Here is a 13871-nt window from a genome sequence, read left to right on the forward strand (position 1 = left end):
TACCGAAAAACATTTTTTTTTCGTGTGTGAAGGCCACCGGCATGTCCAGGGTATGAAAGCTTTGCACTAACGCAGCCTTCCAATCACCTGACAATTATTTATCTGCCTTTTGATATCACCCAAGTAATGCGCGAGTTGACGACGGCTGGCGTTGAATACCGCCCTGCACACCCAGTTTCTTCATTGGACATGTGGTTACCTGCCTCGGGGTAATATTATTGCGAAAGCAGTACTGCTGGAGGTTTCCGCTCTTGGCCTTCGTCCCGGAGAATCCGCCATTGACCTTTAGCGTGACCTATGTGTGACGTCATACCAGCTGTGGAAAAGCGCCCCCCCCCCCGCCCCCCAACTCAGCTCGTCGCGATCGTCTCAGCGAATCCTCCACGCGCCGCTGCCGTGGTGGAGGCGCTCGCTCTACGTGACCAGGCGCAGCCAGGGCTGTAGCCTTGCGTTCAAAGGGCAAGGCATCTCGCTGAACCGGTGGTGGCGTTCCTCCCTTCCTGTACGGTGCGGTTCGGGTGTCCACCGAGATGACAGAGAATTACTGCGTAATTTCCTTTCCCCAAACGCTGTCGCGTTCCACACCTAAAGAAGAAGCTTAAGCGCCATTAACTAACTTTGAAATCATAACCCTTAATAAGAGCACCACCAAGACACACCACTAGCCAACCTAGGCGCAGCCAGGAGAAATTGCTTTCGCAATTACCGGGCTTAACAAAGCTAAGCTTCAGCCAATTTTTATGTGACCGGCCACATACTAACGCGGCACTTAATACAGAAACATGATAGACTCGCTTGTTGCAGAGCAGCGAGTAGATACAAGTCGCGATCAAAATCAGATTTCCATATATGTAGCGATAGACTCAACGCGGGTGGTGTGTACTAGATCCACTGGAACATTTTTCAGATTACAGCATTCGCAGTGTCCACGCTGCCGGATTTTTGAAAGAGCTATGTTATGTCGAATGATTCGCAGCACCCAAAAAGGACTGATAACAAGTGTCTCCTAGTCCTTACAATTCTAATTTAGCTCGTTTTAGCCAGCTATCACGCGCTGCGGAGAAGGCAGCAATTACATTATATTTTTTGTGTGTTTTCACAAACAGTCAATACATGAGGTTTAAAAGCCCAGCACAAAGAAAGCGTCTCTTTTGTGCACAACAAATCCTGCGGTAAGCCACTGTCGTAAAAAAAATGTTTTTGAACATGCCTTGAAATTACTTTTTGGAAAAATCCCGCGGAAGGTAAACCACACTGCCGTGCGAATATCACGTAAAAAGCACCTCAGCAATGACTCAGGACCAACTTTCGTCATTACCAACGCAGTGAGGATAGCAAAGCCCACTTGGTGAATAGATTCACAGATGCCTTCCGCGCCCCAGCGTCAGCTCACCTGCCTTTCTGGCAGCCAAGAAGAAAACTTCAGAGGACACTTAAGCTCAGCCCTTAAGCGTATTACGTGGCAGCGTTAATGAATCCTCCAAGCGGTTCCTCTTTTCCACGCAGACAGGGGCACTGCTTCCTCTTTCAAGACTACAATCATTTTCTGAATGACCACGCGACGTATACAGGGTGTGTCCGCTAACTTGGACCGAGATGTAAAAAAAAACTAAGCGTTCTTCGAACTGAAATTGCATGGTCGTTGTTAGGGTTTATCTAAAGATACAGTACCATATTTTCGCTCCTCATAAATGAATAATTAGTCGAGGTAAAAAACTTAACTTTTTAAATATAGCTTGAAACGTTCAGGCGTCAATATGAAAGTTGCGGAGCTCCACAAATATTGTCCAACCCAGGCACTTCCAACGAGATAGACTTAGCGTGGCGGTTTTTATTCAGGGAAAACGGAAGCCTGCGGAGTTTAAAAAAATACCACGTGGCAGCGAGCTCCGTGCGCCCGGATGCACCGCGATTACAGCGCTCTCATCCGTCCTTTGTAAAAACCATCACTCGCTTCGCGGCTTTCGTGCTGCCAAAGACAGAGCTTCGCGTTGTGCTTAGTTCCAAGATAAGCGTCAGAGGGTACGCGCGGCAGTTGAAACAAAGCTCGGCTCCCGTTTCTGAGGCAATAATTCGCGCTGTCACGTTAGCAGAACACATGCAGAGGAACGATGACAATCTCATGAGTTTTAATTCGGGAGCAAGATCCCAACAAGCAAAGACGCATATAACAAGCTTTATAACGTCGTGTGAATTACGCTGAAGAACAGGAGCCGCGCTTTCTTTCAATTGCCGTCCGAACCCACTGGCGCTTATCTTGGAACCAAGCGCAACGTGCAGCCCTTTCTTGGACAGCACGAAAGGCGCGAAGCGAGTGATGTTTTTTACAAAGCTTGGATGAGAGCGCTGTAATCGCGGTGCATCCGGGCGCACGGAGCTCGCTGCCACGTGGTATCTTTTTTAAACTCCGCAGGCTTCCGTTTTCCCTGAACAAAAACCGCCACGCTCAGTCTATCTCGTTGGAAGTGCCTGGGTTGGACAATATTTGTGGAGCTCCACAACTTTCATATTGAAGTCTGAACGTTTGAAGCTATATTTAAAAAGCTAATTTATTTATCTTGACAATTATTCAAATAAGAGGAGCAAAAAAAAATGGTGCTGTAACTTTAGACAAACCCTAACAACATCCACGCAATTTCAATTCTGAAGAACGCTTAGTTTTTTTGTAAATCTTGGTCCAAGTAATCTGGGACACACTGTGTATGAAGCCCCTCTCTCTAACCAAACCGTGCGAACATGCCAGCGTGGTCTAGCGGTAGCATGCCGCAAGTATTTACCTTCTTGCGCATGCAACCGCACACTCAACTTTATCTGTCTTTCGTACTGCTATAAAGCTGTGTCTTACAAACCAGTCCAATGATCGGCGCTCACGAACTCTACCTTTCAGAGCCCGTTACTGAAATAGCTAAAGTTAGGAATCAGGTTATGCATGACTACTCATGCAAGCACAACAGAGCTACGTGACACATGACTGGTATAAGTAACAAAGTGTAACATTTCTTAATAATTCAGAAGGTACACTACTGGAGAAAAAGTTAGAAAGCAGGTAGAAGCATTTCTCAGAGCAGGACATAGGAACGATCAAACTTCTTTTAGGAAGCACCGATTCCCATAGTAACAATGAAGAGCATTTTTGTTATTGCCACTGTGCATGTCGTTTTTCCAAAGATGCACATTTCGAAGGCCGAGCAGAATGCAAGCGCTCAAAAGGTAAAAGCGCAGAATTCGGGAAACCAGATTATAAACAACCATCTCGCTGCTTATCTTTACCACGGTCAGTCTCTATAACTGCAGCCACCGCAGTGGCTCAGTTATTGAAGAAAAAAAACGCAGTGGCTGAGGGGTTATGGCGCTCGGCTCCTGACTCGAAATAGGCGGGTTCGATTCCGGCCTCGGCAGTCGAATTCAGGCAGTAACTGAGGTTGTCTTCTGGCTGTTTTATGTTCATATTAATTTCTTATACCGCATGGACATTACCTGCATGGGACGTAATGTGAATGTGTCATCTGTAAATAGGAAGTAAGGCCCGGGTGCACATAAGGCATTTTCTTTTTTTTTTCTTCTTTCGCACGCACACAGAATTCCGAACGATTCACTAATCGTTAAATAGGTCTGATCTCTGAACGCTTCGTCGCTCGCTGTTTTGTAATGCGTGCTTAAGTTTCTAAGTAGGCGGCCCTAAATATGCACTCGACAATCACTCGTCAATGGCAAGCGCAGTTTCGGTGCATAATGCTCTCCTGCACACAAAAGGACTGAATAAGAAAGCGAACAGTCGTGAGCAATTCCAGAGGGAAGAAATGGTGCGCTTGTTGCACATAATTATCGAGTAAATAATAAATGAGTGCCCAAACTTTGTTTCTTCCTATATTGCTCGCGACTGTACGTGCCCGAAACAACACAGCCTATCCTCAGTGGCGGTCCTGCGGGAGGGGGGGGGGGGGGGGACAGACGGAGAGGGCGGTTACCCCTCCCAAAACCCTTTGCACATCTTCCCGAACGTCCGTTTTCGGCCTCTCATTGGGCGAGATGTGATTTTTGATGAAGAACTGGAAAGCCTTTTCCTCTGTGATGCGTCAAGTAGAGTCCTACTTTGGGTTTTCACCGTGCCGCTGCCTTATTTCACGTAATTCTACCTTCAACTGGTTGGTAGTTATACGAGCAAAATTCGTAGTGATTGTCGAGGTATCGTGGTCCTGCCGTGTCCCCACCGTTGTCTTGCCTTGTCGCCGGCGCGCCGATGACGGTGGTGGCGGTGCCATTCACCGGCGGTTGCGGTGGCCAGCAATCTCGTCGGAGTGGCAAGGAGACACCCATTCTTGTCTTCATTCCTCCATGAAACACAGTGGCGCCAGGGAGGGGATCCCCCCTTTTGTTGGCTTGATAAGAAGCGGCGACCAGCCGCTTCGTCGGAGGGGACTGAGAGCGGAAGAAAGCCCCTTCCCAGAACTGAATAATGAAGGCCGCTAATCCCGCTCGTGAAATGCCCGGACAGGTGCTTTGACCTTCCTGGAGTCGTCGTGGCGGGATTTCTCGGCCGACGACCTGTTTTCCCTTAGTATCGAGACTTATATTGCTCACGTAACCGTTAACATTGAAAGCATGAGTTAGGGTATAACATCCATATTGTTCGCCATTTATTTTTCAAAATCGAAGCGCACAAAAAATGTTGTACAAATAAATTGTAAACAAAAAATTAGAGTTCACTGCGGCGACCCGCATTGGAAGAATGCGACAGCACGGACGCCTCCTCAGCACTCGTCACCTCTCTTTGCATCTCTTGATCATTTCTTTCCAGAGCGCAGCTCTTTGGCGCCCGTTTCGGCGTTTCGCATCGCCGTCGCCGTTGTCCGTTTTAACCAGCAGTGCACAGCTTAGTCGCGATTTAAACTGCGAAACCATTGGAGCGAGAGCTTGGAAAGCAGAGTAAAGGCGCATAACTGCCCTCTTAGAGCCGCGGGCACCTCAGTCGTCCTCTAAGCTACGTGGCGGCAGTGACAGATGTGCGCTGCATGCGTTGGAATTGACAACGTTGTGCCGGAAACAGGGCGCTGAAGCCATAGGCCGTCGGCGCGCATTGTGTTCATTGGCATTGGCGGTGACAGTGTTTTACACGCCTATCATTTTTAGGAAAGGAAGTGCGCATAACTGGCTCCCTGGGTCAGCGAACGCCTGAATCGCGCTAATAGGTATACGTGGGCTGATGAGAGAGAGAGATGTGGGCTGCATGCGTTAGCGGTGATAACGGGGAGCGAACTCTCGCCATCAACCATTCACTGCCACCAGCCAGAGTGGCAGGGTGGGTGGGAAATTTAATGTACATATTTATTTATTTATTTGGTCATACTGTTAACCCTCAAATGAAGGTCGTTACAGGGAGGGAACAAAAACAAATACATTTCATAAGCACTTCAATGACCAATCATGAGTCAGAGTTCAAAATTTGTACACCATTCCTCAAAAATATATCAACACCTAGCTCAAATTGTTGCATGTTCGTACTCTCCACAACATCACTTGGCAATTTGTTCTATATTTCATTACATCAGGGAAGAAGGAATACCGGTACACATCCGTACGTGTGTTAATAGGCTGTAGTACCCTGCTGTGGTTTTTCCGGGAACCACGTTTTAGAGGCGCTTTCACATAATGTTCTTTATTTATTTTTAATGTCCCTTGCATTATCTGGAAAAAAAGTTTGAGTCTATGTTTTATTCTTCTAATTTCCAGCGTTTCCAATTCACACTGCTGCATCATCTTTGTAACCGAGTCAGTACGGTACGGCAATACTTAGAACATATAAAACGAGGTGAAATCCGCTGTACTCTTTCTACCTTCTTTTTTAAGCATTTTTGGTGGGGGCTCCACACAGCATTCGCATATTTCAGAACTTGTCGTATAAACGTTTTGTAGGCGACTAACTTAATTTCTCTAGTCGCGTTTGGAAGTTTTCTCCTAAGAAAGCAAAGCTTCTGGTACGCTTTTCAATAGATATTCTCAATGTGAGTTAGTTAGTTATATTAATTTTTATGGCGCAAAAGCAACTGAGGCTATGCTGCGCCAAACACAAGGTTAGAGTTTTTGTTAATGGTGAAGCTTTCTAAAAATACTTAGAGTTTGTTTAAAACGTTGGCTTCCTTGAGAAACCTAAAAATACATGAAATGTCAACCAGTGCTCGATCACCTAAGAGTAGCATGGGGTGTAATGGGATGCTTTCCCTGTAAAATGTTGTGAAATATTTCTTTCTTAGTTCTTCTAGTTTTATGCATGAAATTAAAATGTGGTTCACTGTGAGTTCAGCACCACACATTTCACAGAGAGGTTTGTTTTGTTTGGCTAGCAGAAAGTTGTGCGTGAGGTGGGTGTGTCCAATGCGGAGCCGACATAAAATAACTTCGGTAAAACGTTCTTGATGCCTACATGATTGCCATTCCCCTAAAATTGGTTTCACAGAATTTAATTTGTTGTTTACATGATCTTGCCATGCGGCCTGCCACTTATTTCTGAGTTTACTGTTGATAAACTTTAAGCAATCCCTGTGCGGTATGCTCACTTGTTTTATTTGGCCATTCCGGGCTTGTGCAGCGCATACATCTGCTTTTTCATTACCTACGATTCCAACATGGCTAGGAACCCAGCAGAATTTAATGTTATGTTTTTGTTTTGTGATTTTAACAATGTTATGTATGATGTTACCTATTATGGGTTCAGCAGCATTTCTGGAGTGCAGTGCTTTGAGCATACTCAGGGAATCGGTGTAAATGATGCTATTTTTGATGTTTTCTCTTACTATTTTTTCTACAGCTACAAAGATGGCTTAACACTCAGCAGTAAAAACCGATGCGAATTCTGGTAGTCTCATTATCTGTTTGTTTTTTCCTTGGATTACTGCACTTCCAACGTGACTTTCTGTTTTTGAGCCATCGGTATAAAATTCAATGTAAGTGTCATACTTTTCTTGTAGTGCAAAGAATTCCTGTAATATGTACTCATTTGGCGTTTGCTTTTTATCTAAATGTGTCATTGTGAGGTCACATACTGAAGGCAGGCTGTACCATGGTGGTAAATATTCATTCCTTTGTGCAATATTCGGTAGGGCATCTAGTATTGTTAGCTCTTCACATTTATCTTCAAAGCGCAGCAGTAATGGTCTGATAGAATGTGGTTTGTTGATGAATAATCTTTTAGATGGGCACTTGGTGACAACTGGGTGACAGAGATGTTTCGGAAGAGAACGGATTTTTAAGACGTATGTGCATGTTAGTGCGATTCTTCGGTCCTCAAGAGCGGGCTCATTAGTTTCAACGTATAGGCTGGCTACTGGTGATGTTCTGTACGCTCCAGATGATAGGCGCAAACCAAGATTATGAATGGGGTCTAATCTTTTCAAGTAGGATGCTCTTGCTGAACCATATACTATGCACCCGTAGTCCAGCTTGGAGCGCACCAGAGAGCGATATATTTGTAAAAGGCTTGCTCTATCGGACCCCCACCGCTTCCGTGAGAGCACTTTTAAGATATTGAGGACTTGAGAAGCTTTCTTTTTAAGGTTATTAATGTGTGGTAAATATGTGAGTTTCTTGTCGAAAGTTAGGCCTAAAAATTTGTGTTCTTGTTTAATTGGTAGCGCAGTGTGATTCAGGTATAGACTGGGATCGACCTGTAGGCCTCGTCGCAATGAGAAAAGAACAGCTACTGTTTTTTGAGGAGAAAATTTAAATCCATTTCTGTCTGCCCAAGAACCTAGTTTATTTAGTGTGATTTGTATTTGTCTCTCACAGGTTGATATACTGGAGGCCGTGCATGCTATTTGTAGGTCATCTACATAAACTGAATACATTATGGACTTGGGTATTACTTTAGCTAAAGAATTCATTTTTACTATGAAGAGTGTCGTGCTTAGAATGCACCCCTGGGGTACGCCGTTCTCTTGGGTGAAAGTCATGGAGAGAGTTGCTCCTAGGCGGACTCGGAATGTGCGGTTAGTCAGGAAGTCGTTCAAGCAGTTCAACATCCTGCCGCGGATACCTAGCTCTGCTAGGTCACGGAGGATGCCGAACTTCCACGTAGTATCGTAGGCCTTCTCCAAGTCGAAGAAGACCCCAATACAGTGCTGCTTGTGGATGAACGCCTCCCGGATGGTGTTTTCTAGGCGGACAAGATGATCTGTGGTGCAGCATGTTTTCTTAAACCCACATTGGTGTTTATCTAGTAGTTGCCGAGATTCAAGTACGAAGGTTAGTCTAATGTTTATTACACTTTCGAAAGATTTAGCAATGCAGCTGGTGAGGGCTATTGGTCTATAACTGCTAGGACTTGTTGGTGGTTTTCCGGGTTTGAGAAAAGGTATTATGACTGCTTTTTTCCACTCGTCAGGTATATTTCCAGTTATCCAGATTTTATTAAAGAATTTTAACAGTGCCTCTACAGCAGCCTCGGAGAGATGTGCAAGCATAGCGTAATGCACGTTGTCTGGTCCTGGTGCTGTCTTTTTTCCAGAAGATAATACTTTATTTAATTCTTGTAGTGTGAGAGGCTGGTTATAATCCTCGTGTACACCTGCTCCAGATGGAAATTTTTGTTTTTCAGCTATTGCTTTGTGTTTCTGAAATGTGTTTGTGTAATTGGATGAGCTTGAGTTCTCAGCAAAATGTTCGCCCAATATGTTGGCCTGTTCTTCTAAAGATGTTTGTGTCCCGGGTGCTGTCAAGAGAGGAAGTGTGAAAGGGGTATGGTCACCAGTAAATTTACGAACTTTTTCCCACATTTTCTTTGATGTTGTTGAGCTGTTTATTGAGGAGACATATTTCTGCCAAGAGGTTTTTTCTGCATTTCTTCGCACATACCGCGCTCTGGCTTTTGCCTTCTTAAAGGTAAGTAAGTTCTCTGCAGTGGGATATCGACGCAGAGCGCTCCAGGCTTTGTTTTGTTGTTTTTTTGCTAATGTGCATTCTTTTGTCCACCACACTTTGTGTTTCTTTTGTGCAAGTCCTGTTGTTTGTGGTATAGCGAGTGTTGCGGCCGATATTATGCATTCAGTAAACTTCTCATTAATCTCATCTGTGCTAAGGTCGTCACAAAATTCCTTTTCCAGAGTGGCACTTTTTGTAAAAAGTGACCAGTCGGCGAGCTGAAGTTTCCAGCGCCGTGGTCTTGTGGGGATGATTGGAGTGGACGATGAGAGCCTGATGACGGTAGGTAAGTGATCGCTGCCCATGGGGTCATTTAAAACATCCCATTTAAAATCGTTAAAAAGTAATGGTGATGCGAAAGCTAAATCGAGAGAGCTCATTTTTGCTGAGCTGGGACAGCAATATGTGGCTTTTCCCGTATTTAAAAGACAGATATTATTTGAGAGGATAAAATCTTCGATTATTTGGCCCCTCGAGTCACAGCGTTCGCTTCCCCAGAACGGTGAGTGAGCATGAGCATTAAAATCGCCAACTACCAGGAATGGCTCCGGTAGTTCATTTATCAGGCCTTCTAAATCTTGTATTGTTAATGTCATGTGCGGGGGAAGATATAAAGAACATATAGTTATGGTTTTGTAGCTCACGACGCTAACCGCAACCGCTTCCAGTTTTGTGTTAAGATTGATTTTTTTAGCAGGGACGCCGCTCTGAGTGACGATTGCGACGCCTCCTGAGAGTCTGTTAGCATGCTCGCGATCACGTCGGAATGTTTGATAATGTCTCAGGATATTCGTATGTTGTGGACCGAGGTTGGTTTCCTGAAGACATAAAGCTACAGGAAACATTGAGCCAAGAAAATGTGTGATATCATTGTAATTCCTGAGCAATCCTCTACAGTTCCATTGAAGTAGGAAAGTCATGTTTATATTTTTGAGTGAGGATTGAAGGGATTTATTTGTTTTCTGGGCCCGTTATTGGGGTCCTGTCTATTCTTCGCTCAAGAGAGCGGTTCCGCCGCTGCAAAGCGGGCGGATCGGGAGTTACCTCCATCACCTCACTAGAGGTGCTGGTGGACCGCGGGGAAGCCGCGGATGTGTTAGTGTCAGGCCTCCCCCGACGGGGGGAAGTCCTGCTGGGTGCCGACCCGTGAGCCGGCGCTCCCTGCTTTGGGGATGGCAGAGCAGCATTCGCTGTCTCTGCCTGGGGCGCAGATGGCTCTGCCATAGCCTCGGTGGAAGTGGCCTGGACAGATGCCGGAGTGCTGTGTGGTGTGCCGCCCCTGCGCACCACATCAGCAAAGTTTGTTTTTGTGGAAAAGTTGAAGCTGTTCTTTGCGTAAAAGAGTCTTCGCGCTTCCTTAAATGTGATGTTCTGTTTGGTTTTCATTGTAACGATTTCTTTCTCATTTTTCCACGATGGACACGACCTTGAATAGGCGGGATGATCGCCTTCACAGTTTGCGCAGCGAAGTGCTGCTCCTTGACAGTTGTCGGAAGCGTGTTCTTTTGAGGCACATTTAGCGCAAGTTTCGCGGCCACGGCAGCTTTGAGACCCATGACCGTACCTCTGACATTTGAAACACCGGCGTGGATTTGGGATATAATGCCTGACATTTATTTTGAGGTAGCCTGCTTCTATGGATTCTGGGAGTGTGCTCGAGTTGAAAGTCAGTACTAAGTGCTTTGTAGGTATCTCTTTGTTGTCTTTCCTTATTTTGATTCGATATACACTTACAACATTCTGTTCTCTGAGGCCATCAAGCATTTCTTCCTCGGTCAAGTCAATGAAATCTGATTCAGATATCACACCACGGACGGTGTTGAGAGATCGGTGTGCTGTGATTGATACAGGGATTTCCCCGATGGATACTAGGTTGGAAAGTTTTGTATATTGGGCAATGTCTCTGAGTTCAAGGAGCAGGTCACCACTAGGCATTTTAGAGACTTTGTACCCGGGACCCAAGGCATCAGTTAGACTTTTTGACACTAAGAAAGGGGACATCATTCTTGCGGTTTTTTCCGTTTCTTCACAATGAAGAACGTGGAACTTTGGAAATGATTTTGGTTTTTCGAAAAACTCTGCGGTTGCTTCGTTCCGCCCTCTTTTGTGAGGGCGATCTGGTTTGGAAAAAGGGGGAGCATGAAAAATATGTGTTGTTCGGCCATGGTGCCAGCCACCCACCATGGAGCCCAACGAGGGGACGCGACAGGAACTCGCAAGCGAGCCCTGCCCACGCCAGCTGTACACCTTAACTGTAACCTAATATGACTCAACTCGGGATAGTTGGTCACACACGGTTAACCCTCGCCGCCAGGAAAAAGAGGAAAAAACAAAGAAAATAGGAGGAGACAGGAGAGTTGTAAGAAAGAGATAGGAAAGTGAAAGATAGAGGGGAGGACAGGAAAAGGCGACTGCCGATTTCCCCCGGTCGGGTCAGGCCGGAGGTGCCGTCTACAGGAAGCTGGGGCCAAAGTGGTGTGTTGCCTCCGCCGAGGGGCCTTAAGGGTCCAAACGCTCGGCATCGGCTCAACCACCAGGATCCCCTTTTCCCCGGACACGGCGATGCCACGCACGGCTAAGCGCGGATGCTCGGGTCCGTGGTGATGCATTGTTCACCATCATCCCCTTGCGGGGATGTCCCTGCGGATGCTCGGGTTAACCCCGTGGTGTCGCCACTCACCAACGTCTGCATGCTGCAGACGCCTCCCTGCGGGGATATTCTCAATGTGAATACGCCAGTCTAGATTATGCGTCACTGTCACCCCTAAGTACCGGAAACTCTGCACCTCGACCAAGGTATTTTCTCCAATATTATATTCAAACCTGATAACGTTCTGTTCTTCAGTTACGTGGGTGTATGTAAATTTTTTGTAGTTAATTACCATGCCCCATCTTTGGCACCACGAATTTAATGATTGTAGGCATTTATTTAGTTTACTCTGATCTTCCGTGCAGGCTACACGCGTGTAAGTTAAACAATCATCGGCGAATAGTTTAATTTTTACAGGTGCGTTAATATTAGAAGGAATATCATTAATATTCAATAAAAAACAATAGTTGGCCTAAAACAGACCCCTGCGGCACTCCAGGCAAAACTTCACACTTCCCCGACTCACTTTTCCCGATTCTAACCCTTTGATAATGGTTGTTGAAATATGCCTGAATCCACAATACTACCTTTTCACTAATTCCTAGGCTCCTCAATTTGGAATGTAGTTTATGATGTGCAACTTTATCAAATGCCTTCGCAAAGTCTATACATACAACATCTATCTGTTGGTATTCATCTGTATCTGTACAAAGGTCATGTACAGTGTCGATTAACTGTGTCACCGTCGAAAGGCCAGATCGGAAACCATGCTGGACTGGGCATAATAAATCATTTTTTTTTTTTAAAAATACAGAATATGTTTTGCTATTGCATGCTCCAGGACTTTACAGCACACAGAAGTGAGCGAGACCGGTCTGTAGTTGTTTACACATAGCCTATTGCCACTTTTAAATATCGGAACAACGGTGGCATCGCGCCAGTCCTGAGGTACTAAATGATCCCGCAAAGATTTTTCGAATAAAAGCTGCAAATAATACGACATCCATTCAGGTACCGTTGAAGAAATACCGTTGGTATTTCATCTTGGCCACACGATTTTTTTGCATCCAACGTAAACAAATGCTGGAACACGCCCTCCCTTGTAATGCGTAGGTCTTCCATTGGGTATTGTATTGCGCAGACTAAAGGATCACCGTCACTGTCACATCTATCCTTCGTGAAAACTGATTGGAAAAAATGATTAAATACGTTTACAATATCTTTCTTTTCCGTCACGACTGCGTCGCCATCCACTATCTGTTTTATTTCATTCTTTCTATCTGTGAAATATCGCCAAAACTTTTGTGGAGAGCTTTTAAGGAAGTTTGTAAGCGTTTTATTGAAGAACGTTTTCTTCGACTACACCAATGCAGATTTTAGCATTTGTTTGGTTATTAAAAGTTCTGTTGCCCTGCTTTTTTTCTTCCTTAATCTATTTATCTTACGCTTAAGGTGTATGATGCTCCTAGTTATCCATGGATTTTTTCGCTTTGCTTTCTTTATACGTGTGGGGACAAAATGATCTATGCAATATTTGATTATGCCTTTAAGTCGGTCCCATAGTTCTTCTACACTTTCGCGGTTGGATGCTATTTCATAATTAATAATGTTTTCTTCCAAAACGTCTAGGATGGACGTGTCATTCGCACGGCCATAATCCTTAACATGCATCACGACATATGGTTTCTTACAGATTCTTGTGTGCAGCGGTACATTCAAGCAAACCATCTTATGATCTTATAAACCACTCTCAACTGATACAGTGTAGTCTGGTATTCAGTCAATCAATCAATCAATCAATCAATCAATCAATCAATCAATCAATCAATCAATCAATCAATCAATCAATCAATCAATCAATCAACCAATCAATCATTTGTTTCCTTAGAAAAGGAGGAGTACGGGACTAAAAGCTCGAACAGCTTGACGAGGTCCCGACCCCTTGTTAGTTGGCATGACAGCAGGATGACGGCCAGTCTTACACAAAAATGAAAAAAATATCACAAAGCAACATGTAATACGAATGAAACAAGACGGCACCGGATATGAAACCGGATATGAACCGGATATGAAAACCAAGTCCAACAATGACTGGGACTTTGGTGGAACTCTTGTGAAGTCTTTAACTATTTGCTTAAGATTATGTAAAAACATGACCTGCATCATTTTATTGGCGCTCCTTATTTCTACATTACACGGTGATAGACTTTCCCAGTTAATAAGCGGCAAATTACAGTCACCAGCCATTATTAGTCTTGTGTTTTCATTTACATGGGAGTTAAGAAACACATTCAAGCCATCCAAAAATTCTGGCGGAGTGGCTGGTGGTCTGTACACAGTCCCTAATATATACCACATGTTTGCACAG

At 44.8% G+C, this 13871-nt stretch overlaps 1 pseudogene; it reads right to left on the reverse strand.

Annotated features, from left to right (window-relative positions):
• Positions 1–9533: 9533 nt before the first annotated feature.
• LOC149356253 (uncharacterized) lies at positions 9534–11097 on the reverse strand (annotated as a pseudogene).
• Positions 11098–13871: the final 2774 nt, after the last annotated feature.

This window comes from Amblyomma mixtum, chromosome 3, assembly GCF_055824585.1.
Source record: "Amblyomma mixtum isolate Tamu chromosome 3, ASM5582458v1, whole genome shotgun sequence".
Classification (NCBI taxonomy): Eukaryota; Metazoa; Arthropoda; class Arachnida; order Ixodida; family Ixodidae; genus Amblyomma; species Amblyomma mixtum.